Source organism: Copidosoma floridanum, unplaced genomic scaffold, assembly GCF_036245765.1.
Source record: "Copidosoma floridanum isolate Cflo_tuat_1 unplaced genomic scaffold, Cflo_Japanese_pri ptg000013l, whole genome shotgun sequence".
In the NCBI taxonomy this organism is placed as follows: Eukaryota; Metazoa; Arthropoda; class Insecta; order Hymenoptera; family Encyrtidae; genus Copidosoma; species Copidosoma floridanum.
This window is the reverse complement of record NW_028321890.1, coordinates 27,236,503-27,264,213: the sequence shown is the minus strand read 5'-3', so window position 1 is coordinate 27,264,213 and position 27,711 is coordinate 27,236,503. Positions and strand designations below refer to the sequence as shown.

General features: G+C 44.8%; 1 protein-coding gene across 1 annotated transcript in view; it reads right to left on the bottom strand.

Annotated features, from left to right (window-relative positions):
• LOC106647402 (1-phosphatidylinositol 4,5-bisphosphate phosphodiesterase epsilon-1) overlaps window positions 1-27,711 on the bottom strand; it is a 111,924-nt gene that overhangs the window by 60,321 nt on the left and 23,892 nt on the right. Inside the window, exon 3 of the mRNA XM_089591074.1 lies at window positions 6,765-6,874. The gene's annotated coding sequence lies outside the window, so the exon portion shown is untranslated. The remainder of the gene's footprint in view (window positions 1-6,764; window positions 6,875-27,711) is intronic.

The following is a 27,711-nucleotide window of genomic DNA, read 5'->3' as shown; positions in this document are numbered from 1 at the left end:
TCAGAGCGTGAGCGATGGTGCCTTTTGTGTAATGCGTTTTGTGCGAGTGCATGAACGATGGAGGAAAGGACTATTAAAATTTACGTCCAGAACCATTGCTGAGAAATCCTAGCTAAAGAGTCAGTAATGTTTTTTTCATTGTAAATAATGTTTCCTATTTATTCGTAAAACCTGAAAATACTATGGGAAATCAAATAATATTTTTCTTTTTCATTTTACGTGCATGCATAAAAAAAATTATTTCTTCAAGCAGTACACGAAATAGACCCCCTTCGATAACACACCCAGTGTGGTAAGGTACACGTGTATAGGGTACAGTGTAGAGTGGTAGGTACATAAGAGTTTTTAGCTTTTCGACGGCAATCGATCCACGATACGAACTACCCCCTCACGGGCTATCGACGCACCTCGAGCAACTCTTTTCTTTTTCTTCCTCTCTTGGCCGTGTACATGACCGCGTGTCACGCGACTGCCGCTGTTATCAGGACGCGTATCTCGTGACGCGACAGAAATGAGTCCCGGACAACAATTTCACGTACAAAAAATATCCTTGAGAGCAAAATTGAGCGGAAGAGAAATATTTAATGGGATGGTTTGGGCTGGCAACGTTTCGGCAAACAAAAAATTGCCCCTGACAAATGAGTCGAGGATGTGGGTGTACACAGTATTTTTCCGTGACTGATGCGAAAGCTGTTACGCTGATGGTTGAAAATTATGGCCAGGTGTATTAAGATAAAGTAGATGAGTTACGCGAGTGGCCGAGGCACATGAAAAAATACTGGGTGCCAACAACAGTGATGGATACAGCAAAGTGAACAAGTCGCTTAGCAGAATTTGCTGTTGTGTGTATAATTATAATATGGATATAATATTGTAGTTTCAGTCGTTACTTGATACTACATTTTTGCAGATTTTGTGCAAAAATCGATGAATCATATTCTGTGAGACTATTACAAAAAATTTTCCACACCACTTAGAGGTCCTTCAGTATAGGATAATTATAATTTCACCAAATGCATGCAATGATAAACCAACACATTGAATTGCGAACCAAGAGATGATAATGTTGATTGAATACGGTTAATTTTAATGCACAATTATTACCATATTGATTCCACGAATTGATTACGATACATTATTGTGGCTCCCACGTAGTTCTCTTGAAACAAATTGGCGTGTCGTTAATTATTGAAATAACTATTCATGGATACCATTACAAATGCGTCGAGTAAGGTTTCGTCCTGCATCGATGCGAATGAAAAAGTACAGTGTACATTAAATCAGAAAACAATTATCATGTCGAGACGAAACAGCTATTAGTACCACGCACACGTGTCCAACGGAAGAATCATCAGCAAACGCTGCGTGCATGAAATGCTTCGACACGAACGTGCATGGGATTGCTCGACTCGAGCATTTCCCCGTCTCTTTGCCGAGTGAAACGTACGAGCCTCAAGTAATTAAATCAATAAAACAATCGACCAGCTTTTCCCCTCGTTTTTCCCCACCGACTGTTCTCCCTAAAGTCGTCGATCCATATCCTTTCCACCGGCGCATCAATGGTACCTGGACGCGTTAATTCCACTTTCGCGCGCACGTATTTTATTTTCGTCCCGTCGATTCTGTATCGCGTATTGTACGCACACCCAACCTGTTGATCGCTGATGTACGCCCCCCCCCTTTCCCCAGCATATGCATATTTCATGGCACAATGAAATTTCATAAAACTCACGTTCCGTCGCCTCTGCGCTAAACTTCATCGGGATTGTATAGAGTACTGATCCGTCGAAAGGGGTCCAACGTGTTTAATGTGGTTATTCACACGGTTGACGGATGTGGAGACGCGAGTCCAGAGAACGGACGCGGGTTTTGTTGCGTAGCTCTCGGTGAGTTATGGCTTGGGTCGATCCGACGCGATGTACATTGTTTACCGGGGAGGATGAAAGCGGTGGCCTTGACTCTCGTATGCGCGTTTGGGTTTCGGTGCGATTATGTTGGATGTGCTTGTTTTTGCACGAGCTTTTCCGGGTGATTCGTGACGGAAGTGCGCGCTCGTATGCTGGGATAGGAGTTGCAATTTCGTTGAGGGAAAATTTCAAGAGCAAACGCGTTTGAAACGGATATACAACAGATGGACCATACTAAAATATACATGAGATTTTTTACACGTGTTTGTTGATACGGGAAGAAAAATTCAAGGCGTTTGTGCTCGCAAGTACCTACAGGAAAAAGAAATAGTGTTTCTTGATTTAATACTTATGTTAATACGTAATTTCATGGGATTTTGTGGTATGTTCCATATAATAACGATACGAAAAGGCTTTTCTCGTACTACTAAGGCACACCTACTTAGTACATCATGAAAAAATATGACACAACCATCATTGAACTCCATAAAAGATTTCCTTTTAGCTTCTTTTTGCGTATGATAAAAACGCTCGCTAAATAAAAAGTAAAGTATTTCTTTAGAAAATCGAGTTAAAATGCGGTTGAACAAAAAGTGTAAGAAAAGAATCTTAGCAAAGTACAACGAGCTTATACACGGCGAAACAACCGGACGCTTCGCCTCCGTCGTAGTATTGCTTTTCCCCAGTAAACACGAATTAGCAACTACAGAAGAAGAAAAAGGGGGTCACCTTACAATCTTTTTATCCGCCTCCTCCTTTGTCTCTTTTCCATTCATCGCTGCCGCCTGGCACTTAAGACTATTGATAAGAGCATTATTTATAAGGACAAAGCCAAGGGGTTGGGAGGTGGAGGGTGGCAAGAAAGAAGCCCAGCTTGTCCCTCGAAGCGCAGCGGGAGCGCAGAGTCGGAAGTAATCGAAGTTAATGAGTTTCGAGTGAGGACGCGCAAGGCGAATTGTTTATTTACGTAGCGTGTCTTCCGTCCTCCCTCTACCACCCCCCTTCGTTTCGACGACTCGGGGAAAATCCTTCGTGCCGCAACTCGTGCCCGAGTTATATACTCCGTCCTGATACCGCCATCCCTCGATAAGAGCGGCTTCATAAATTTATTCGAGTATTTAGAGCGTAAGCAATTCGAACTTTGTCGAGCGGATGCTAAGTCTTTATTAAGCGCGTATTATACACCCCCCCCCCGTGCACGTGTACGTGTGTAAGTTTGAAAATTATGCCGCGATCTTGGAATTACATACTCTCGAAATCTGAATTTTAATAGGGGACTGGTCCCAGCCCCCGAGTCCCTGGTGTCGAAGAAATTTAATTTAAAATCCATTATAACTTTGCGCACCAATGCCAAGATCGAGCCATAACCACCACACGAGCGCACGGATAACTCTCGGGTCTAAATCGTACCATCGACGTTTTTACGGCGTCTTTGGTATTAAATCGTCGTTTCGATAGTTTACGGCTTTTTTTCGGCAACGAGAATCCCAGAGGGGTGCTGCACGCGGAAGAGCCGATTGCTACGTGTTTCGATTACCCGATGTACGGGGGAAAACAAAGGGGAAAAAAAAAAAAAAATTAAAAGGCATCAGAAGGACAATCCAGGGATTAACTTGGTAATGCGAGTATTATGCAAATCACACAGGAGAGGGAGGCGATAAGCGAGGGAATTGAATGGTCCCCGCGTCTGGATGTACATATCTGCATTTTCTGCAAATAAGTATTATTATTTTCGGTATACACGCGGGATAAACGAAACGACAATACCTGCGGCCTTTGATCGGTGAGCGCAGCCTCGCTTAAACCCTCGGGTTCTTAATACTACGGATCAGAACGAGAAAAAAAAATTCACCCTCCCAACGCCACGTAATCCGGAGTAATATGCAGGGGCTCCGGTGTTTTTTGTGCAAATTTACGCCAATGCGTGTTTTTGATGCACGAGCGTTATTTAGCAATTTCGCGCGACACCAGTCGCCGTGGGGAGAAAAGCACAGCCGGGTTAGCGTGAATTACATCCCACGCGCCGAGCGCACGTAAATAAGTTTACCCTTTTTCTTTTCTTGTGCTTCGTGAATAACTTCTCGATGATGCCCAGCTCCTCTTGTTGTCCCTCTTTCCCAAAGCAATAGGTCCTCGAAACACAAGCACCCACATTTTACAGAGGTGCGGGGTTTTAGGGCTAAAATCATTAAAATCTCCAAAGGGAGTGGAAAAAGCCACCCCTTCCTTATCTCGAGAGCCGCGAGCGAGATCCTCCGAAAAATAAGCCAGTCCCGGCGAAGATTGCAATCCCCACGGCAAAAATAGGACCACCAAAGGTTTGGCAAGACGTGTGTACAAAGGAGGAGAGCAGAAAAGTTCCCTCCAAGTGGGAGAGTTTTCGAGACTAGCTAATTTCCTTTATTGCGCGCTAGCGGCGAGCAAAAGTTTTTGCCCCCGTGTAACGTACACACATACAACAGGTCGCAGGAGATGCGGCGAGAATCGTCCATGCGCATCGCGTACAATGCGCCCTTCCTCTCGTCCTCTGTGTACTTCTGTTACACACCGGCGAACACGAAGAGCTGGGAAGCTGCGGTTGGACCTCCCGTCTCCTTCCCTTCTCTGTTGGCGACTGTTTATCGTCGAAGCCGATGGTACACGAGTACCCTTCTCGGGGAGAAAAATCATTACTGGTATCGGAGCTGAGGCAATTGATGGAAGGGGACGCAGGACTCTTGCGCTCTTTTGTTCGTTTTGACTTTGATGATTAAGAAGAAAAAAAAACAACTTTCTCATCTCGTGTTGCTTGGATCTCGATTTTTGCAGGAAAGTGGTCGGCGTTCAAAATAAGAAGGTGAAATGCAAATGTGCAAGCCGATGGCAAAACCCATCAACGCGTTGGAGGCAAACAAGCTTGTTAGCTTAGCCTGGGAAACGAGAGCATTACAGTCCAAGGTATGCCGATCAGGTTCTTGCGTAAGACATGATGCTCGCTTCATTTTGGACACGTCCCACGTTGGAGGAGCCATGGATGTGCTTCGCTGTTGGCCTCTTATCTTTTCAACGAGGCGAAGAGCAAATTTTGCCAAGTTTCCCTCTCTTGTACCCCGTCCGCGTACAGTTTCGCCTCTAAAAGCACGAGTAGGAAACAAGAAGTCGGAATGTGTGCACGCGAGTCTTCCACGAGGATGATTTTTCTGAAAAAGCACAAGACACGCCGTAGTTTCGAAAATGCAAATTTCGCTCTTTTGACGTTGAAGGGGGGGATGCGGCTTTGCTCCGGACCACTTTTGCATCCCCAAATTGGAAGTTGCTCGACGAAAACAAGGTAACCCGGAATCTTGGGAGGAAAAAAAAAAAGGAGCTTCCATACCAGGAATCCACGTAAAAGCACTTTAACCGACGGGGCGTTTCTGAGAAATCAGTGGAAAAGTCAGTGACAACGGCCGATGACGAACCAACACGCCAAAGCGAGCGTGAGCAAACGTCGCCTCGAAGTAAAAATCAAAAGTCGCTCGGCGCCCAAGACACACACGGGTAGGAAAAAACATACGTCATAGTCAAAGGGAAGGGAAACAGGGACAGTACACCCACCCTCACGTACTCGTATACCCTACCATTTTATTTACTCCCGCAAAAATATATACAAGTAGGTGCACCAGTCTGTCCTTCTCTTGGTCGCTGTATACAGGAAAATACGTTGGAGCTTGAATTTGGGTCAAACGGCGCGACTCCCACCCTCTCCTGAATGCATGGAAAAACGAGGGTGCACACGTATGCGCGGGCGTTCCGGCTGGCTTTGTACAACCGCAATATCAAAGCTCGGGCAGCGGTGAGGAGGACAAGGGGACTCCGCTTGAACGCAGATTTCACGTACGGAAACTGAAAAACGCAACGTCTTTCGACTCGGGTGGAATTCAGCTGGAATACTTGAGGTTTGCTTGTGAATTTTTGAAATTCGTGAGCAAAATGATGTCGCGCATATCCACGTAGAATTCGAATACACTCGAGTTGCATAAGTGCGGTTACACTGGCTCTCTCGTGCGGATCTACCTGATTGGTGTAGATACTAATATTGTAAAAGCGACATAGTTTAAAGTTCGAAAGATGTACAGTTGATTCACATTGTGTGTTCAATCGCTTGATCGGATTTCGGAAACGTCAAAGCTGCTCATCCCATTAGTTATACGGGCAACATTACTTTACGCTCTCGAATCGGCACACTTTACCCCTCCATTGATTTGCCATTCGTATGCAAGTCAGATACGTAAAAGTAGCCCCCCCCCCCCCAACGACAATGACTTGGACTTGTGTACGTGTATACCCATCAGTACTCGGAGCTATCAAGATTCTTGGATGAGGTCGATGCTCGCGAAGGTGGTGGACCGTCCTTGTACGATTCCACGTGCACCAGTCAAGTTTTAGTCAAGTACCACCTCGGATGGTACGACACTTCCCCTTGCCCATCCGATACACAGATGCCTATGCGATGATCGAAAACTCGCCCGTTAATTGATACCTAGAAAGTCGGAAACTCGCCCTCTCGACCCAATCAACGTTTCTTACTTTATCATTCATCTTCCCGAGCGAGTTAGATTACCCCTTAACACTCGGGGAGAGTTTCTCGTGCAAGTTGAATCGTTAGCTGTTGTTCTCTCGCTCGGGCCATAATTCTCCTCTCCACGGGTTATTCATAAAAATACTATACTTTGTGATGATTTACTTGTTTTATGCTTTCAAGACACATAAGGCCGGAAGAGCTCGATTTTCACGCAACGCTTGGTTTTTCCACACGTGTTTCAAACGCAAAGCCTTTTCCATCCCGTCAAATCTACGAGGTGAGTAATATTTTACAAGTGCGTTAAGTCAGCGTACCTCGATGTTTTTCCCTTTTGCTTCCTGGACAGGTCACGTCACTCCCGGTGGTAAGTATCGTCTCTCGGCCCACGCGATGCCGATCCTCCGGCTGATGCTCGGAAACTCATCTGCAACACGAAAAACAAAACCAACGCGTTGATCAAAACGGTGTAAAATCCCACAGCTGGAGCCTCGCTCGGGTATAAGTTTGCGGGCTTCGGTGGTAAAACTATACAGCCATCGCGTCACACCGGTGCCGGTATATTGCGAAACTTTAGGCATCAAAACTCGCTCGGGGTGCAACGGGCGCGTAAACGCTCAGTTTTTCCGATACTCTGGGAATTATCAGTCACGTGTCGTGTACCCAAGATGTTTTTGCGCTTCACGAAAATGGCATTTTTTTCAAATAGATGATGCACTGGGGGGGAAAAAAAAAAGAAAAAAATCCCGTCACAGCAGCTAGAGATCGGAGCGGAGCGCAAAGCCGCGCGGATTCGACGGGGCGCAGCTATTACCATATCGGCCGAGAGGACTCGGAATGAAAAATAAAGAAAACACGCGCGCCTGGGCGGACTTTTATAAAAAGCAGCCAAGCTCACTTTGTACACTCTGTTTGCCGCGTTGAACGTGGGAGGAGTGCCCACACGGAGAGCGAGCCGAAGGAGGGAGGAAGAAAAAAAAACAAACGAAGGAGCCAGAGAGGCTGATTACTCTCCGAACGCTTCCACACACAACTCCCGAGCCCGTCCTCAAAGCTCTTCTTCTTCTTCTTCTTCAAACCCCAGCGAGAAAGGTAACTTTTTTTTCTTTCGCTCAGCGATTCCCGGAATCACAAACGGAATCGATGAACGGGGGAGAGGAAACGGCCCGATCGAGGGATCGTTTAGGGGAGGCTGGAGGCGGCAAACAGATTCGCGAGAATCTCGTGTCTCTGCGTAGTCAAAGGGACCGGAGGCTCCGGGGGGAAAAAAGTGTTCCAGTGCTTGCGTATACTCCAATAGCACACGAGGCTCGATTAGTACTTATTTGCCGAGGACTCGTTTTCGCTTGTTTGCCATTAAAACGAGCAAACAAGGCGAACCTGCTTCGAGACGTTTGCTCGGGTAATTTGTTAATCTTTTCAAAAATTCGTTTTACCTATATACGTAAGCGCGCCCAGCGAGCTTTCACTCATCGGCGTATAAACAAACGAGAAGGAGAAGCGAGGAAAACAGAGCCAGAGCACTTTGGAAGTAAAAATAAAAAAAAAAAATAAAATCCAGCTACTGGCGGCACGCGGCTAGCAAACGATCCGTCGTTAGTGGTAACTTTGGGGGGACTAGTGCCCTAGAAATCCAAGAGACGAGAGCCAGGAACGATTAACAGTAGCGGTATTGAGCTCGTCCGTCAGTGCCGCGAATAGTACGCGAATGAGCCGAAAATCTCGGCAGCCGTGTATACACTATAAGTACTGTATAAAAGTAAGCGTTGCGGAAAGTCTCTCGAGCCACGAAAGCTCAGAGAGCCGTTGCCGGTCTGTAATTAAGACGACGAGAAAGAAACGGGTATGGAGAAGGGAGTTGGATGGAAAGGGGGGGGGGAGAGAAAGCTATGCCGAGGTCAGCGCGAGCTTGCCAAAACATACCACCCACGCTCTCCTGCACACACGCGAGCGTACATCTGCATAGTTTGGATTCGCGAGTACATCCATACCCACACACACACCCGGGCGCGCGTATATATACTCTTTGCACTGTAATGTCTTCTCGGGGAGGCTTTAAAGAATGGGGAGGGGGGAAGAGGAGCAGCTGCTAATGAATGGCTCTGGATAGGTACTCTACATATGTTTTTTTTTTTTTTTTTTTTTTTCTTTTGACCAAGTCGTGTGTGTGAGTGTGCGGAGTTGTGTATAGTTACAAGTGTGGCAATTAGAGAATGCCTAGTAAGTAGGTACGAAGGGCTCGTAAAGTTGTCGGGGGGATAATGAAGAAAGTGGAAGGCATAGTATTTCACGCGCTGACGGCTATGACCGTTGGAATTAGCGCAAGTCATTGGGAAAAAAGGGGGACAAAACACGCGAAGGGGGAGCTATAATTATTGAAGGAAAAAATATACTTTTGATTGCTCGAGCTTGCAAGTGGTATACCCTTAGATATTTTACTCTGGATGGGTGAGCGTGACGTGCACAATGGGCTAGAATCGAAAGAATCACGATATCCAAGTAACGTATCGTAACTTCAAGGGGCTCCCAAACTTTACGGCGCAAGCTCTGCTCTCGATTGGAAAACCTCCTGTCAGCATTCAACGGATTTATAGTATTGGAGCTTGATTTTTATCGATACTTTAAGAAGACCACTATTTTACGGTATACACACGTGAGCACGCGTGTGACCGAAAATCATCTGCTCGTTGCATGTAGATGAGATACAGCCGAGCTTGCAAGCACACGAGCTTGTACGTACGTCGAGGGCCAGCGTGCGAGTGCCGTAGCAGCGGTAGATGAGTTTGCGTACTTCATGAGGCTCTGGGTGAGCTTGCATCGTTCGCGGAGTCGAGATTGCTTTCGTGGTTGGCTGAGGACGGGGGAGAGAAGGGATTCTTAGTGTGTTTGTGGAGCAGGTCGAGCGTGAAAACGTGGCCGTTAGCTGGAGAACTTGTGCTTGCGTTGTTTTATATTTGCGTGATAACGCGGAGAATGTCACGTGAAAAGCTTCAAGGGTTTGTGGAGTGTAATTTTTATTTGAATACTTTTATGGTGTTTTATTTGTCGCAGACTGTAAACTACTTTACAGTAAATTTTCCTAATTTCAAGGAAATTACTGTCAAACGTTGAAAAAGGTGGACAGCACTAATTTGAGACAATAGACAGTAATAGGTTTTAATTTCAAATTTATTAAGTATCGTATTTAATTTCTCTAATTTGATTAAAATTAATGAGTATTCATCAGGTAGCAAAGAGTTAAGCATCAAGGCAACAAGTGAATTGGGGTTTCATCGAAAACTCCAAGTTTCTTTTCTCTCCAACTTTTAACGAACATAAGAACAAAGTACATGCAAAACTTGAACAATCGTGTGCACAAAAGTATACTCGTCAAAGTTGACATGCACGCCAAAGAGTTTTTTTCCAAGAAACAGTACGCGATCCACGAGATACCGGATTGGGGGAGGGGGGGTACGAAATTAGAAACCCGATTATGTTTACCAAACACACGCTCGTGCACTCGCAACGGACTCACACGCACACCAGTGATTTGATCAATCGAAACGAGGAGTACGAAAATCGGGCGATTGAAAAATTGGGAGGAAAAAAGGGAAAAAAAGGCTCATGGTTTAATACACTCGAAAAAATCAGAGAGCGAAAACGATTCCGGGGCTATATATATGTACCACTGTACCACACACACACACACTACCGCTAGTGCAAACACATACTCTTTACGCGTTTTCCCCGTTTCCTCCTCCCTCGCTTTGGGCTGCAATAAAATTGTTATAGACTTGTACAACTAAACAGAGAGAAAGAGAGAGAGAGAGAAAAAAAAAGAGTAGAGCACACGCTGGGCAGACATAAACACGTTCATTTACGTACGTACGCGCGATGTATATACATATACGTTACCTATGCTACCCCGATTTACGAGCTTACTCTCTCGTATACGTATGGACTATTTGTAAAAGCCGACGCTGCAGCTATTACGCCCGCCCGAGCAGAGCCGATGCGTACGTTTGGTGCGTGTGCTATGTGCACCGATGTTTGTACACGGAAAGTTGATTGATAAACAAGTCTTGCACCGCAGTGTTTCAAGTTGGTTTTTCGCTTTTTTTTTTTTTTTTTTTTTTTTTTTTTTTTTTTTTTCTTCCGAAACGCGGACCTTTTGAATTTCCCAAAATAAAATCTAGTCGCAGAGTACGACACGAAAGTTGGCCTTGGTGCAGAGAAAACATCATCAGGTCTGTGTCAAGGTTGTCGCTACTGTATACGAGGATACGGTGTAAGACTTTTTTCCCAAATTTTACGTAGTTGCAATTAAAGTAAATCTTTAGCAAGACACACTCAAGTGACAATGCAAATATTTTAGGAAGCTGAGTGATGCCAATCATCCAATGGTCGGATGATCGGTATTGCAATTGATAAGACACGCGAGTGTGAATATCGATGGACGGAAGCAGCCGTTGAGCGCAGAGTATATTATGTAGTCGGACGCGCTCTCTCGTCACCATTTACAGGCTCCCTAATGGCACCCCAAAAGCTAAACTTGAGCGTGACGTCCCTGGATTGATTTTACGTTTCCATCGGCATAGGCAGGCCAAATTTAATTAGTTCGCGCGATCGGGCATTTGTACGCGTACACACACAGTATCCAAGTAGAGTAGGCGCAGAGTCAAAGTTCGCGAGACTGATGGTACCCTCCGTGGGTGCGGGAATTAATTTCATGCCCCTCTCGGCTGTCGGTGGCGAAAGAAAAAAAAAGTGTATACCTTTGTTATTTTGACAATAGCCTGGGATAACTTTTATTTATTTCTTTTTTTGCATTGCTTGTTTTTTTTGGCAACAACTACTTAATCGTTTGGCGTTTTCTTTTTGTCAGGCGATCGTTCTTGGAAAAAACACAATGGCTCTTTAAGATTATCACTGTACGCAAGGGCAGTTACTTTGGCTCGTTTTCATCTCTCTTACGTGTACAATGGGTATACAGAAGTTACCCACATGTGCGTACATGGGCAGATAATACAATGTGTCGAAGCCGTGAGAAAGAAAATGTGGGCTCCGGCGTTGGACAGCTGTACGTTGGTGCAGGAGAGTACAAAACTATACTAATTGGAGAGATGGAGTGAGCTGATTCCGAGGACGTGTCTTTCGGCCGTTCTCTTGTTTTACACGTGTGGGTAGTCCGTAGATGCGATGTATCTTCCGTGGGTGTGTTTCGGGGTTTTTTGCGTGTGCTTTCTTACTTTATTGCTTCGCTCCGTCGTCGGCTGGGTTTCGAGGGTCGGGCGGCCCCAGATCTTGGAGGTAATATATTTTTCTGGAAATTCGATATGCAAAACACCGCGCACGCGATCCGAGGTTTTTTCCGTCTCGTGATCATTTTTTTCCCCTTCCCTCCTCCCCTGCGACCGTTCGTTGGCAGGTTCTCTTGATAAATTTTCACCGTTAAAGAAGCTTTCACTCTTTTTTTTTCTTTCTTTTTTTTTTTTTTTTTTAATCGATTACTCGTCTATTATCTTCTGTAGCTCGTGCTAAAATTACGTTTTTGCCTTAAATTAGCATTTAAATGGGTACAGTGAGATAAAACTTCGATTTCAACGTGCAAAGCTATGTTTGTTTCTACTCTTTTGGTTCGTGAATTAATTAATTTTTAAGTTGTCGTTGCTAGTTTCCTTAGGCAGGTTCAGTTTTGAAATAAATAAAAATTGAGAAAATATGGAAGCTAAAGGGAAGATAACAGAAGCCAATGTACTTTTTACTCGCGAGTTTTTTCTTTAATCCCATCAAAGACGGAGAACAACGTCTTGGCACCGCCTCGTGTCCCGTTAATTGCCGCCCTTTTCTCTGCTTTTTTTTACACTTCTTCCCTGCAACCCCATAGTAGCAGCTGTTGAGGGTATCTTTTTATTTTAGCGCAAACGCGTTTGACTTTGGCCGAGGAAATTAAAGTTACGCAATTGAGTGAAACCACTGTCCTTTTGTGGGTTATCGGTTCAAGGCTGTTGGCCAAACGGGAGGGTGAAGGGGCTTCCTTTTTCTTTATTTGAAAAATTTTTATTTCCCTCTTATTTTCCAAATATCCCCCTTTTTTGGTCCATCCACTTTGGAAAAAATTGATAAATTTACAAACGTGCAGTAGAAATAAGTTGAACTGATTTTTCAAGATTTCAAAGTTGCACGTCAGTTTTACTCTACATCGTCTTCTCCGACTTTTTTTTCTTCTCATCAAAGTTTTCCTCGCACTTCCAAACTAACGAACTAACCGCAGTACATATCCGATTGTTGTCTCAAAGCTTGGCAAAGTAGGTGAACTGTGAAATTGAGTAGTTTTCATGATAAACGAATTGCAGATAAACGTAAGCCTCATATCATCATTGTTTTTACCTTGAAAATCACCAATAATTAGCTTGAGGTAGCAACCTTTTTTTAATGCAATGATTGAAGTTAAAACTTATTGAATTTCGAACGCCTGGTGATGATTTCGTTAAAAAATTATAACTCTCCTTTTAATTTTGCCAAAAAAAATCGATCCTCAGCTAATAAAGTTGTACGAATGTACGTAATATCCTGCAACTATTTCATTCAAATTCCTTCCAATCAACTTTTTCAACAAATCAAAGGAGAGATTGATTCTTACTCACTGCGATGCCTCGGTTGTGAAGGAGCAAATAAAAAAAGTGCATACAAAACATCGGCCCAGAGAAACGACAAAGAGCCAGTAATTTAAATCGATAGACGCCAGGGGACTGTGTCAACCGAAAGAAAATTAATCTGGGACAAAACGGCGGAGACTCAACCGCACACGTTCACGAAGCTTGGGGTCGTACCAAAGCTTTATTATCTGTCGAAAAAGAGGAAAAATCGGTAAAAAATCGGCAGGGGAGGATTACAGAGACGCCAAAGTTTAAATAATAACAGACGAGGAGAACAAAAATTACGACTTGCATCGCGTTGCAACGAATGTACGGCTTCTCGTTATCATGGGGGACGAGACATCTCGATTTCGTCCTTTTTTCTTACAAATCTTTGGCAATTAACTTTTGTGGTTACGGTTTTGTGTTTATTCGCTCTTTTTTTTTTCTATTGAGAATAAAGTCAAGCCAAATGATCAACGAAGCTTTTTCGGGGCTTGCGTGTAACATGTCGACCAACATTGGATTGATGAACCGTATGTTAATTGTTTTTAATGTTTAATCCTTGCGTTATGTTCTCTAGAGAAAGTTAAATTCTCCACTTCCTCTCGCCCAACTATCGCACTGAGCTTTAAGCTCATCGTCATGAATTATGCTGACCCGAAATTATCGCGAGATGGAAGGTCAAAGGCAGAAACCGAAACTTACGCTTGGCTGTGCCATTTTCACGAGAGACTACCGAAAAGTTCTGATTACCGCAGCAGTGGCTCGATGAAAGATGCACCAAAGCCATAAAATCAGAGCTGGTTGGCCTATTGCTTAGGTATTTCTATCTTGCAAGCTCCTCTTCGAGCTTCTGCGTGTTTTGATGTTAAAAATTTATGCTTTGGTCAATTCGTATTGTGCAACTGTATCACACAATTTCATGTATCAAGTGACAACACTGAGTCAATTTACCATCGCGAAATCTCTACAAATCAAAACACAAAGATTGTGCCAAGCGATTACGACTGTCATCACACTGTAATTTTAGCTTTTTTATTTCCGTACGAAAAAAAAAAAAAAAACTTTTTTTTCATTCGTTTTCTCTGCCTCTTGAAATACCAGCGTAAATAAACACAAGCTCGAGCCGGGGCGCTCACGTGTTCGCAGAATAGCGTAGGTGGTGCCTCGTGCACACACGCGGTTATGTATCAACGTAACGGCCGAGCGAGGGCGACTTTTAATTTTTCACGAGACATCGAAAAAAAAGAAAAAAAAAAGGGGGGGGGGAATAGCCAAGTAGAGGGGAGGAAGAAAAAGTCGATTCGGGCGCTACCTCTCTATTCACCGTCCCTTCGAAGTGACACAATGTGGCTACGTCATCGCAGGTTACATAAAAAAGTAATAGGCACGTGTTTGGTGACAACTCGGTGCTTGTTTGCTTTCACTTTCATTCTCTCTCTCTCTTATATTTTATTTTTCCCCTGTTTTTTTTTTTTTTTTTTACCAGCCCAGGGTATTTAAAATTGAATAAATCATCCTTTTTTAGATGGATTACGCATGTTTCAATCAGGGTTGTTTTTTCCTAGCTGTCACAGAACAATGACTCGATTTCACACTTTGCGAATTATTGTAAAGTGCCAAAAAATGATGATAATATTTAAGGTAATTTTCGCGAATCGCTGAAGATGAGGTTGCAGACATCATCAGCCCCAGAGAGAGAGCATCGAGAAAACAGTACACTGCGCCAATAAGCTACATGAGGGGATGAGCTGACTCGCGGGGAGTCAACGGTGCAATATAAATGCAGATGGTATACGCAAGGCGAGAAAAGAAATTTCATAAGCTGAAAAGAGCGTATGTGCTCCCGCACGTGCAACGCTAAGGGAAGGAGTTGGCCTTTTTTTTCCCTCATCCTCTCTTCGCAGGTTGCGTAAGCTTGGGATTGAAAGTTTTAATTGGTAATAGAAAAGACGGACAGCCAAGGAGGAGGGAAAGGGGTAGGAAACAATGCTGCGGAAAAACAGAAGCTTGGGAATAAAAGTTTGAAAAGGGGTGAGAGAGTGTTTTTTTTTTTGTTTTTTTTGTTTAAGAGAAACTTTTTCATGAAAAATAGGTAGCACAGCGGACGGGGTGAGGGTAGGAGGGGAGAAGTAACGAGGACGTAAGTGCCGAGGGGTAATAAATGCCCGGCTGTTTGCCGAGAACTCAAACATGTTGGGTACACACGGCAATGTCCATTCTCTTTTCTTCGCTGTTTAAATTAAGTACAGGTTGGTGGTCTGCTTTGATGAAAAAGGAGAAAGAAAGAAAACGCAACTTAAATGGGACTCACAGGACTGTTGGTCCACATTCGCGGGGCTGAAAAAATTACGAGCTGGTTTTCTCTATTCCGGGTAACCAGCACCGCTACACTGTGCACACGCCAGACGCGCACCTGTTTTTTTTTTTTTTTTTTTTTTCTCTTCTCTGGTTTACTTTTTCTTTCGTTTGTGCGCGTGCACGCACACAGAGCCCGTCGCACGAGCTCTCCGGCCACCGGAGAAAAGGAAGGATTACCTCGGAGACCCGAGAAACGTCTCCGAGACTATTAATATTTCTTTCATGCATATCCTCTCGGGTATATACCACAACTCGCTCGAAACTATTATAATTGGGAAACTTCTCGTCATGCGACAGATGCACCATTCGCTCAAGGCTGTCATACATGCGCTTGTACTTACGTCCACCGCATCATCATTTTCGTGGGTGTGGTCTGTTATTATTTATGCTTGTATTTTTTTTTTTTTCTATTTTTTATACTCGATGTGGATAGATACCATACTGTGAAATTTATTATTTTTATATATGATGGGTCGTGCACGGTAGGTATATATCTTTAAACAAATAAGCGTGATATCGTTAAGCGCCAAAAATTATTCGCTCTCATTAATTATCTGTTGAAAGAAGCCAAGTCACAAGAGACACGTGTGCGTGTATTTGAGTAACATCGATTTGAATTTTGCCAAAGATCGTGTGTCTTTTGTACACCTGGTATTCATTTAATCCCACTAACGTAGGGGAGGTGTTAAATTATTCAGAAAAAAAAAAGAAAAATCGATGACAGTCCATGTAAATTGTGGGGGCTTCCAAAACACAAAAACTCTACAGGTCAAATATTTGGATAAAAGATAGATGCGCGAGCTGTCAAGGTGTATAGTATATAAAGAATTGAAAACCCGAGGTATCGGAATAAACGCCGGGAGAAGAGATAAAAAACCATCTTACATTTTTCATGAAGCGTCGGTGTTTGGGTGACCCTTCGGATTGATGTTTTGCTTGCTATCGATTCACATTTTGGGCGTCACCTTGATTTTCAGAGACCAAAACGAAAAGAAACTCGGATAACCCATAAATCCCGCTAACTACAGATTATAACACACGGTACATTTTCCCGAGAAAGAGAGGAAAATGCATGGGCATTTTTGCTTATTTACGCGCTGCCTTCCGGTGGGCTCACACCTTCGAAGAATCAGCGCTACAAAAACAAAACACCCTTCGTAGGTCGGCCCTTCCATACGGACGCGGTCAAACTTCGCTTGCGACAAAAATAACCATCGCCGGCTACTCCACCAAGCGCTATAAATACGGACGCAACACGCGCTGGTAACTTTTCTCTCGCGAGAAGGGGGCCCCTACGCGTGTATGCAAATGTTTGTTCGAAAAAAAAAAAACAACTCCACAGCCAACCATCGAGTAAACAATTAAGTAAACTAATCGAAAAAGTTCACCTACGTAAACCCACATACACACCCGTAAATAAACCGCCGGGAAGAGATAAAACCGAGGGAGCAAATATTTACACGCCGCATCCCCGAATAAGCTCCACTTGCGTATATCTATATAACGATATAACGTATCGTTAATGAGCATCAAACTTTCAAGCTTAGAGCAGTACTGTTCAGAGGGGCACGCGCGCCGAAATTTTCCGTGCGTATACGCGTACGACCGAGCTGGCCCTTCCCCCCTCCAACTCCCGCGGGCGATGGTTCCTCCCAACGAGTATCGGCAAACTGTGTCCTCGCGACGATACACCCCTGCGCTGGCGAACTCGCTTCCTCGGCGCAACAGACAATCTAACTTGGGAGATTAACGTTTCTAATTAACAACGGGATCCACCCCCAAACTCTATTCGCTCCCTGTTTCACGCAGCACGGAATAATAATGATTATTGCCCCTGTTGTCGTCGCTGTACTCGTGTATACACGTGTGTTTGAGCACAGGGACTTTATGGCCGAGCCAAAAGACGGAATCTCGACTATTTAAAGGGGATGTATGAGCGAGTGGATTTGTCGATTTGCCAAAAGGAGTTGCCAAGTCAGCGATACCTGCGGCCCTTTTTTTGCTTCACCCCCTACTTGGTGAATGATTTGTTGAAATACGAGCGCGAGTCCTGAGATGACCCGATTTCTTTGGGTCGACGTTTTACTTTAAATGTACTATAATCGGCGTTGATGTACATTGGGATATTCGTGAACCCGGGGGGTAGTGTGGGACGAGGTGGTATAGGTGTGAGCGTGGTATCGATGTGCTAATATTGCCTGGGTAGTAATTAATAAAAAAAAAAAACATTTGCATGGCGTTGTTAGAAATGGGAAGTTAAATTTTCTCTCATAATAAACTGACTCTTTCTTTTTATAATTTGTGACGGTGCGTGAAAGTGCAGCAATGAGGCCTTGCCACTGAATACAGTATTTCGGAGGGATAAAAACAAAACAATGAGAGTACAGTTCTCGAAACAAAATTTTCGCAGTGAGAATCATCGGTGTTTTCGGATTTAAGAAATAAGTTGTAATAAGCTTGCGTCTCAAAATCAGCAACGTTAACCACACATCAAACCAAGACCCAGGAAAAAAAAAAACTCGTGATCACGACAAAAACGGCACAGTTGCGTAGAAGGTGATACGAGCCACCGCGTTGTCTCTCTTCTTGGTGGTACTACGGGAAACCTTGGCCGTATACAATGCTGAGATGAAGAGGATTCGAGAGCGCACCATGTACTTGTGAACGTATATATTTAGAGAGACTCGAGGCTCCCACTTGCCTAATGACCCTTTGACACACATCGGAAATAGTTCGTATCTATGTGTTGTGTTGTGTTTTTTTTTTTTTTTTTTTTTTTCCACGTAGCGAGTTTACGTTTGCTCAGAGGGGAAGGACTATTTTGGTCTCCAGATGCATCGATCGCTCTTCCGTGAAAATCTAATTCGGACACCCCTTGGTTACTCGTGTTTGCTTTCTCCGCAAGGGTAGTAACAAGTACAAAAAAAAAAAAAAAAAAATAGAAATGGGTAAGCAGAAGAGGAAAAAAAACAAAAATTAAATTCCAAAGCCATACATTACCCGAAGGATACATGATTAAATTCCTCACAGTGAAATGTATATAATATTTGCATAGTTGGAGCACTTTGGCAGTAAAAATACGCGGGCGCGGAAGCCGGTCGCAATTTCTGCTTTTATGAAAATTCGGTTAACTATGGCCCGGGCAGAAACACTCGAACTATTTTCGCTGCCCGACCTTTGCGCCACAATCATCCCAAGTTTTCATTAGACCAACGTTATTATCACCTGCTTAGGAACAACTCGGGGGGAGAAAAAAAGCGCGCGGTCAGCCAACGAAAAGAGTCCTCCAGGGCGGATCAACAGTTGCCCCGAAAGTTGGAAAAATAACTTTCGGCCCGGCCCAACCCCCCGGAACTAACTCGATTCCCAAACTCGTTCCTCCTTCCATCTCCCCCTCCCCGTGGCCAAGTTCCAAAGTTCCCGTCCGCGAAAAGGATCGGAATAATTCTCGAGCGCGAATAATGCAGGCCACCCTTCTTTCCTTGAGCGAAAAACTTTGGATGCGCGTCGCATGAATATGAGTCCGCCATAGGCACCACCAAACAGAGCATATACGCGGAAAACCAAGAGGTTCTCGATATTTTTCATTCATTCCGCGGATTCTGCCGCGGCCGACTTAAATGGCACGCATAATGCCTCCCGCGCCGTAAACACGAAGCACGTACAACGAGGCACGAGAGTTGGATTGAAAATTTTCGTGCCAAAGGACAAGGCCTCTCTTCGCGCGAATTTCATTCGCAAATACAAAAGTTGGATACGGTGTGGGCCGACAGTCCGTTTGGTTTGGGAAATAAATGGTCCGAATATTCCGGCCAGCCCGAACTTTTTCCATCAACTCGGGGGGGAAATATTTGCCACGCGGGAACTTTGCCAATCACGAGCGTGTGTTCGATTACATCGGAAACGCACGGGCAAAAACAAAAAGATTCGTCTGACCATACGCGGAAGTTACTACTTGAAAAAAAAAAAAAAAAAAAAAAAAAAAACAGCGATACGCCGGAAGTATATACTTGTAAGGGTGAAAAGACAAACTCACTCTCGAGGCTAGAGTTTGCCGCCACTGGCCGAGTAAAGTTAATTTTCCGCGGTAGCTGAAACAAGTGCGACAGATCGATAGCCCAATGTAATCCTGCCGAGTCCACCCGCCATGCCCTTGGCTTGTGAAAAGACGTACATATACCGGAGGGTGCGATCGCGAGTGTCTATCTTTTCGAGAGAGCCGTCGCTGATACCGAAGCCCGAGACTAGCTCGAGCGATTACGATCGAAACGAAGGAAAAAAAAAGAAAAAAAAAAAAAATAGTCGAGGATCAAGGTGGAACGATCCCGTTTCGGAGGAGCTAGGATTAAATAGGTTATCACGCCCCTACCCTCTGCCTCAAATTCAATTCGCTTCTCCGTTTCCCTTTCCACCCGGGTACGTACACCCTCCCCGACTCATCTAATCTGCCTCCCCTGCACCCCTCCCACGCCGCGATAACGCGCACCCTTCCCAAGGTCATAAATCTCCCGCGATGCTGGATATATATCTCTCGCATCTACTGGCAGCGAGTTTAAAAATCTCGCGGGCGGATTATCGTTCGCAGCCTCGTCTCACCCCCTTTTCCTGCGGCAGCCCCCTCTGATATCTCTCACTAATGCGACCCGTTGACTATACCCCGAGTTGCGCTACGATGTGGCTACAGATTGGTGTTTTCTTTGTTTCCTCTCTCTCTTTTTTTTTTTTTTTTTTCTTTGCCTTTGCATCATCGATTCCCCGGTTCGCCGAAAAAGGGGTTTATCGCGTGTATAAATCAAGAGCTCGAGAGGGGGAAGGAGGCCAATCTGAATTTTCAAAGGGGCCGGCCTCTCTGGAGTTTCAAGTCGGCTCCCTTGGGTTTTGAGAAAAAAAAAGAAAACATTTTTTTTTTTTCACCTCCTTCGCCGTGAAATATTCATGGATTTTAGGAGGGTGGAAAATTCATAGGGCCCATCGGTGGAATGGAAAATTTAATGCTGCACCGCGCATTGCGAAAGGGAAAGTTGCCCATAAGGGACATTTTATTCGGACTCTCATGGACTCAAATGGCATTGCGTGAATTGGAAAAATGACAAAAGAGACCCAGTTGTGAGGTTTATTTTATTTTATTTTTTTTTCATTTCGCTCCACTCAGTGTCCAATCCAGCCCGACGCTGTCCAAACGGAGCTACCGGAGTATATCACCACGCACGCGTCCTCGAGCCCGGACTAATACGCCATCAATAATTCCTGGGTCAGAAGAGTGGGATGTGGGGGGGGGAGGTGCAAAAACGAGAAAGCGAACAAAAAAAAAACAAATCATCAGCTTAACGCGTACACTATAGTATTCAAGCGACGTACACGTACGAGCGTGCCTCCACGAGGTGGGTCTGATAACGCGGTAGCTACTTTTATCGCCATGCATTACTCATCGAGCCACACATGCATATACATATATCCCCTAGGATACGTTTGAATGGTCCCTACCCCCTCCTTCCTGTGCCTTCCATACACAGAGGGAGGGAGGATGTGAAAATCCAAACGCTCCTACTCGTATTTCACGCGTGTCAATGCGACACGTAAAGGCAGTTTTGCTCTGCAGCGCGTCGCACATCACTGTATGGTGACTTCCAGCTCTCCTCCCCGTAACATCGACAATTGACCTTTTTCCCTCCCCTCTCGGTCTTCTTATCGAAAAAAGAAAAAGCGTACGCGTGTTATACGTACATCCATCCATCGGTATGATTTTTCCTTCGCTCGAGGCTGACTATCGGTCCTACATTATTCTCGCCCATCTCTCGATAAAACCATAAAATTGATCCGATCGGCGATTATATGGCACTGCCATCAACCTCCTTGGACCGGACCGGCTGGATCGCCAATGCCACAGTCGGAACTGCGATTCTTATCTCCCCGGTGACCAAATGGACGAGATGAATTATGTTTTTACCGGATTACGTCTCAATGGTACATCGCAACGCGACTATGATATGCCTCGTTTCGAGCGGAATGCAAACCCACACTTGGGACGGGATTCGTGAAGAAAAAAAAAAAAAAAATTATAATAACGATAAAAACGACTGTAGTAGTGCATATCGCGCGAGATCGATCGAGGAGCGTTCGAGCGAGAGAAACATGATTCCTCGACACGCCCGAGCAACTCGATCGCAGCGGGACAGTGGAAGAAAATGTATGGGGTTTGGGGATGAAAAAAAAAAAAAAAAAAAAAAAAAAAAAAGGAAAATCGAGTTAGCCCCCGCAGCTGGCGAAAAAGTCGTGGCACGTAAATTCGTCCGACTCGATACTCGGTTCTCCTACTCTCCCCTTCGAATCAGAAAACGTGGAGGAGCAAAGTCATCCTAATTAAAAGTTCTGCGCTTATAGGCTCGAAAACTTGCAGGCACCGTCATTGTCTTTCAGCTGGACGAATCAAAAGTACGGTCTTTCTCGCGAAAACGGGCGCAATGAAAATATAATCGCAACGAGCACCGAAATTGACGTACAACAGCAGGATAGAGAGAGAGAGAGAGCACGTTTGTCTTCGAAACAAGCGCGAACACGGGGTGACACTCGTTCCCGGGCTCGCGCGAGCAATAATCGAAGCAACTTATCATCATTTATTAGACTTCGGGCGGTAATTCTCCTCCAATGCGAGCACGCAGCCATTAATCAGTACGGAAAGACGTGCCCCCTCCCCGGCCTCATACATGCAGGACCTCCCTCTCGTTTTCTCCCCCCCTACCCCCTTCACGTCTGGATGTGTGTGTTTTTGTACATAAATATGCATTTAGACGCCAGCCACCGGACGAGCCTCGGATCAGAGTTACAATAATCCCTGTTCTCGGGTGTTACCCATACATCCGAAAATAAGTACATCCCTGCAGCGGCACAGCGCCCACAAATATTCACACTCTGAAGGGCGCATCGCGCCGAAATAGCTCGTAACTTTGCCGTGTATTACGCGGGAGCACACGTGTGAAATCGATGAAAGCTACATGTATAACCGAAAGGAAGGGGCTCCTTTTTTTTTTTTTTTTTTTTTTTTTTTTCGTTCCTTTTGCTCGCCCGTAACGTGCATAGCCGCTGGCTCTCGAAATCGAATCGATACGGTGAGTTATGAATGAAGAGAACGCAAAGGACCCCGAGGGTTGGATTTGAGGCCATTCCAATAGCTATAATCTACGCCCAGCCCGAGTGGGGTGGGGGATACATCGATGTAAGTACATTCCGACGAGATATCCAGTTCTCTCCCCTTGATTTAGCTCGGCACATCCATCGGCGCGTACGTATATATACGAGGCTGTAGGGCACGAAAGCTGCTCCGAGAAGGACGTATAGGTAAGCCCGTCTACGGTGGAGGTGGAACGAGGACGGCTGCGATGGTTTGTCGTGCCTTTTGCATTCCTCTGTGGAGAGTGAGAAAAAGAGAAAGAGGGAGAGCTCCGATGTAGATATTACTATCGCAAGGGGTGCGGGAATATATCGTATCGTGCAACACCCCCGATATCATTTTTCTTCCGGTCGGTGTAAGCGAGTGCCCTCGGGGTGCCGTTCGAATTCTAATTCTCGACTTGTTATCGTTCCTCGGTGCTCGTCCGCCCTACCCCTAAACGCCGATGGCCGGATGATGATGTATATTATCTGTTATTATTATTATTATGCTTTTTTTTCTTTGTTCTCCGATAGCCGAGGTGACATTTCGCTACAAAGGGTGAGAATCTATATTACTCTTCTCGATTCATGGATGGTCCATTGAATATGGAAATCAATGGATTATTCACGTGTAGTTGAGTGTTATCGTACTATTACGATGTAGCTGGACCTTTTGTCGCGTAAACAAAAGGGAGAATTTCTGAAAGAAGTGAAACAATCGGCTTTCGATACGTTTTAACTTTCGATTATTTCGTAAAAGTACAAAAGCTTAAGTTTCAAAAGATCGTAGTTTTTCTTACTTATTTTGCCAAGCTTCGAGACAACAATCGGATATGTACTGCGGTTAGTTCGTTAGTTTGGAAGTGCGAGGGAAACTTTGATGAGAAGAAAAAAAAGTCGGAGAAGACGATGTAGAGTAAAACTGACGTGCAACTTTGAAATCTTGAAAAATCAGTTCACCTTGTTTCTACTGTTGTAAATTTATCAATTTTTTCCAAAGTGAATGGACCAAAAAAGGGGGACATTTGGAAAATAAGAGGGAAATAAAAATTTTTCAAATAAAGAAAAAGGGAGCCCCTTCACCCTCCCGTTTGGCCAACAGCCTTGAACCGATAACCCACAAAAGGACAGTGGTTTCACTCAATTGCGTAACTTTAATTTCCTCGGCCAAAGTCAAACGCGTTTGCGCTAAAATAAAAAGATACCCTCAACAGCTGCTACCATGGGGTTGCAGGGAAGAAGTGTAAAAAAAAGCAGAGAAAAGGGCGGCCATTAACGGGACACGCGGCGGTGCCAAGACGTTGTTCTCCGTCTTTGATGGGATTAAAGAAAAAACTCGCGAGTAAAAAGTACATTGGCTTCTGTTATCTTCCCTTCAGCTTCGATATTTTCGCAATTTTTATTTTTTTAAATTTAATTTAAAGGATCTCTATCGGAACTGGCTTAATGAGTGTAGCAACGATAACGTAAAAAGGTAATGCGTGAGAGCAAGCAGTTTCGTGGCCAGAGTTAGCTTTGCCTACCATCATTAAAATTCAACCTTAACGATGTAAACGCTAATTTAATGCAAAGACTTTAGCACAAAGACCGAGAAATAATCGACGACAATGAAAAACGAAAAAAAAAGGAAAATTTGATTCTTGATTGGTTAAAATGGAGACGACGTTCTAATCGAGCCAAAGTTATCTTTACTAGTTATTCTGGCTGCCAGTGGCTCTGAGAGTAAGACACTTTACTAATCTAAGGTTTACGTAAAAGTTAGTATCCGAGAGCACGTATTCCGTGTACGGAAAAACTTTCAGATAGTCGATTGCTAATGCATGATGGTGTATCCATATTAAATACATCAACAAATTCAATGGCTGCATTGAATTTCATAATTAATAATTCAAGAGGGGAGAGACGGTTCGATTGAATAGGCAATTTGCATAGTGTTTAACGCAATCGGTTTAATGATTATGGATATTATCGAACAACGGAGGAAAAAATTGACCGTCCAATTAGCTTTGCGAGAATAAGTCTTGAAAAAGGCCTTTTGCCCGAAACGGTGACAACGACATTTAATAATCAATTGACATGCAGTTTTAGTAAAAACACGTATCTTGAGAAAAAAAAGAAAAAAAAAAAAAAAGAAAAAATAAAGTAATAATAACCGTACCTCTCAAGCATTAAAACCGATAAATCCTCAGTGCACACGGGAAGGTACATGCGTAAGCGCATCAAAGGATTATGAGTAGATACGCGCAGCAGCTCGTCTCGCGAATTATTCACATCCTCGGCAGCTCAAAGAAGGAGGGATGGTGGAAAAAACAATTTTAAATCTTCCTGGCGTGTAACGGCTCGAGTGCCCAGGTATAGGGAACGACGACAAAAGCACGTACAAAAACAGGCAAAACAAGGAAAAGAGAGCCCTTTAAAGAAAATAGTAGGATCGGGGGAGAGCTACAACGGCGATGATGATAATTACACGAGGATTTATTTCTCTGTACGTCTCTGCAGAGAAATGAGGGATTAAAAGGGTGGCTCCAAAATGTCATAGCGGAGCGGCAAAACAGCATACGAAAGGCTCCCCCGTGCACGGGTGGACCGTGAAAATGGTTGATCCCTCTCTCTTTTCGCGAAAGGCCAGAGCGTCAGTGTGGCTGCAGTGTCGGCGCGAAAGAGATACAGGGGGCATTCGAGAAATGGGGATCCCGAGATAAATAGAACGAGATAGGGGCCACGGCGAGCGTGAAAAGCGAAATGAGAAAAAGAAAGAGCAGGAGAGAGACAATGGAAGGTATAATAACGCCCACTGGCCCAGCGCGGAGTTGAGCGAGACGGAAGTCATCCGTGCTTCTTTAAACTTTTTTCATCCCCTAACTTCATCAATCTACTTGCTTCGAAATTCACGGGGTCTCCTCTGATGATCCTCGTGGACTCCAAAGTCCAAAGGGACGCGATGACAACGAAACATCGCATCCGAGAGACCATACTGGTGGACGATACGGGGGGGATTCATGGAAAAGAGGACCGCAAGCTGGCCATCGCGGGGCTTAGCTAAGGACGAAACTTTCCTCCTTGGAAACTTCCACACGCCGATATGCCCCCTAGGAGCTCTCGAGTAACTATCCGCGCGTCTGACTCTCTCTCTCTATTCCGCATCGCCCCGTCTTTATTTCCCATGTCGATCCTCTGTTTCAGCCCCCGGTACGGTATGTTATATATATGAGACAGTTGCGCTTGCCAATGAGGCGCTCTCGCATGCACGTGGGTCGAGCAGTGAGAAATAGAGGGAGGACCTGATGGAGCCCTAGGAGGACTGGCTTCCTTTTTGACACGATCCAGGGGGAGTCGTAAATTGTTCTTCCCGCGTTTCTATGCCCGTACGGTGCGATGGAGAAAGAAGAGCGTAAACACGAGCTCCGAGGGATGATTTTTTTTTTCCCCCTCCAAGGAAAAGGAGGAGGAGGGAGGGCTGGGATATACGGGATACGCCGTGAAAAATTTAGACGAGGCGTCGGCGCAGGTGGCTCCCCTTATATATTTTTTTGATTTCTCTTCCAAAGCACCTTTGACGCTCCATTGATTCGGGCCGCGCCGCACATGACAAATGGACACGCGCTACACGGAGGCTGTAAACCCTATACGTTTCTTTTGATCGAAAGCTGGGAAAAATACCCCTATACATATAAATGGTTCCAAGGCAGCGCCTGCATGGCGGTTGAACTCGTCGAGATAAACACGTTAAAACCAAGTCGGCAACTCGGGAGCCCAATCAATAAGCTCTAACGAACAAACTTGGCCCAAGGAGGAGTCTTTAAATCCCTGGGCCCCCCCAAAGTTCTTGAACGAGCGGCACTTGGGAAAAACCTCGGGAAGCTCCGCCCGTGCACGTATTATATTATCAGCCTCTAATCAGCTCGACGGACGTTAATGCCAGTCAATTGGATTCCCTTGGTCAAGCCCATGACTTGGCCTGGACGTATACATATACCAAGTTGATACGTAACATGTACTCGAAGAACCCTCTAGAGGAGATGAAAGAAAAAAAAAAAAAAAAAAAAAAAGGACTCCGTGGAGACAAGGTGCAACCCAGCACATTCCACCGCGAGTCTCTCGCAGAGCCAATATCCCCCCGAGGTGTACATATACATATACGTACTGTAGCGAGGGTCGAGTAGGTATGTGTACGAAAGGCACGCGGGGGGGAACTTGCTCGATACATCTCACACCGCGTGCAAGTGACGCGGCTGCTCTTCTCTCGGCGCCGATGCCACTGTACTTACTCCGTCTTTTCGACTCGGCGGCGCTGCAAATGGCCCGAGCGCTATGTATATGCTACTACGTGCCGAGTTTTCGAACTTTCGGCATTGTCGGGAATACAGGTGCACCGTGGCTATGTATAGGACACCGCTATTGCCGAACTACGCGACAAAGGGGCGGAGGGAAGATTGATCTGACACGGCTGATGGTTCTTGCATTGCGCACAAAAGATACCCATACCGTCCGCGTATCTATATACGTACACGTGTGGCAAAGTTGCTTTCTCTCATTTCGTTTCGTTGTTCGCCCGATCGGAGAGGAAGCAGAAGTGGCTACAACTATGTGCCAAAAAGAGGTGTAGAAGTAGATATGGTGAGTGCATCGGTGCGACGTATAATGTGGTGGCTAAAATTTTGGATTGCATTTCTTTTTTCTTTTTTGGCGTTGAAGAAAATATTTCAACTCCACACCTGCCTCGGGGTACGAGCGATAAGACTCGGGGAAAGGGAGTCAAGTGCGCGGTGGGTGTGTGTATCCATCGATGCTCGAAAGCTCGTAACTTTCCGTTTTCTTTGTATTATACATCTCACAAGTGGTTATACGTGTGTATATTGCGTGCGCACACACTTATTTACTGCCCCGGTGTGCCGGGCGATCGAACTTTGTTTGCTCCAGTTTCCGAGCTCGGTAACCGATGTAGGGGTGTATGTATACGTATACTGCCAGGAATTTTTTTTTTTTTTTTCTTTTTTTTCTACTTCATGCAGAGCAGCTTCGTGTAAAAAAGAAGAGACGAAAAAAGTTACCGGCGTCAAAATGCACCATCCCCCCGTGGCTGCAAAGTTTCCTCGTAAAACGATAACTTTATTTAATGAAATCTCGAGCCAGC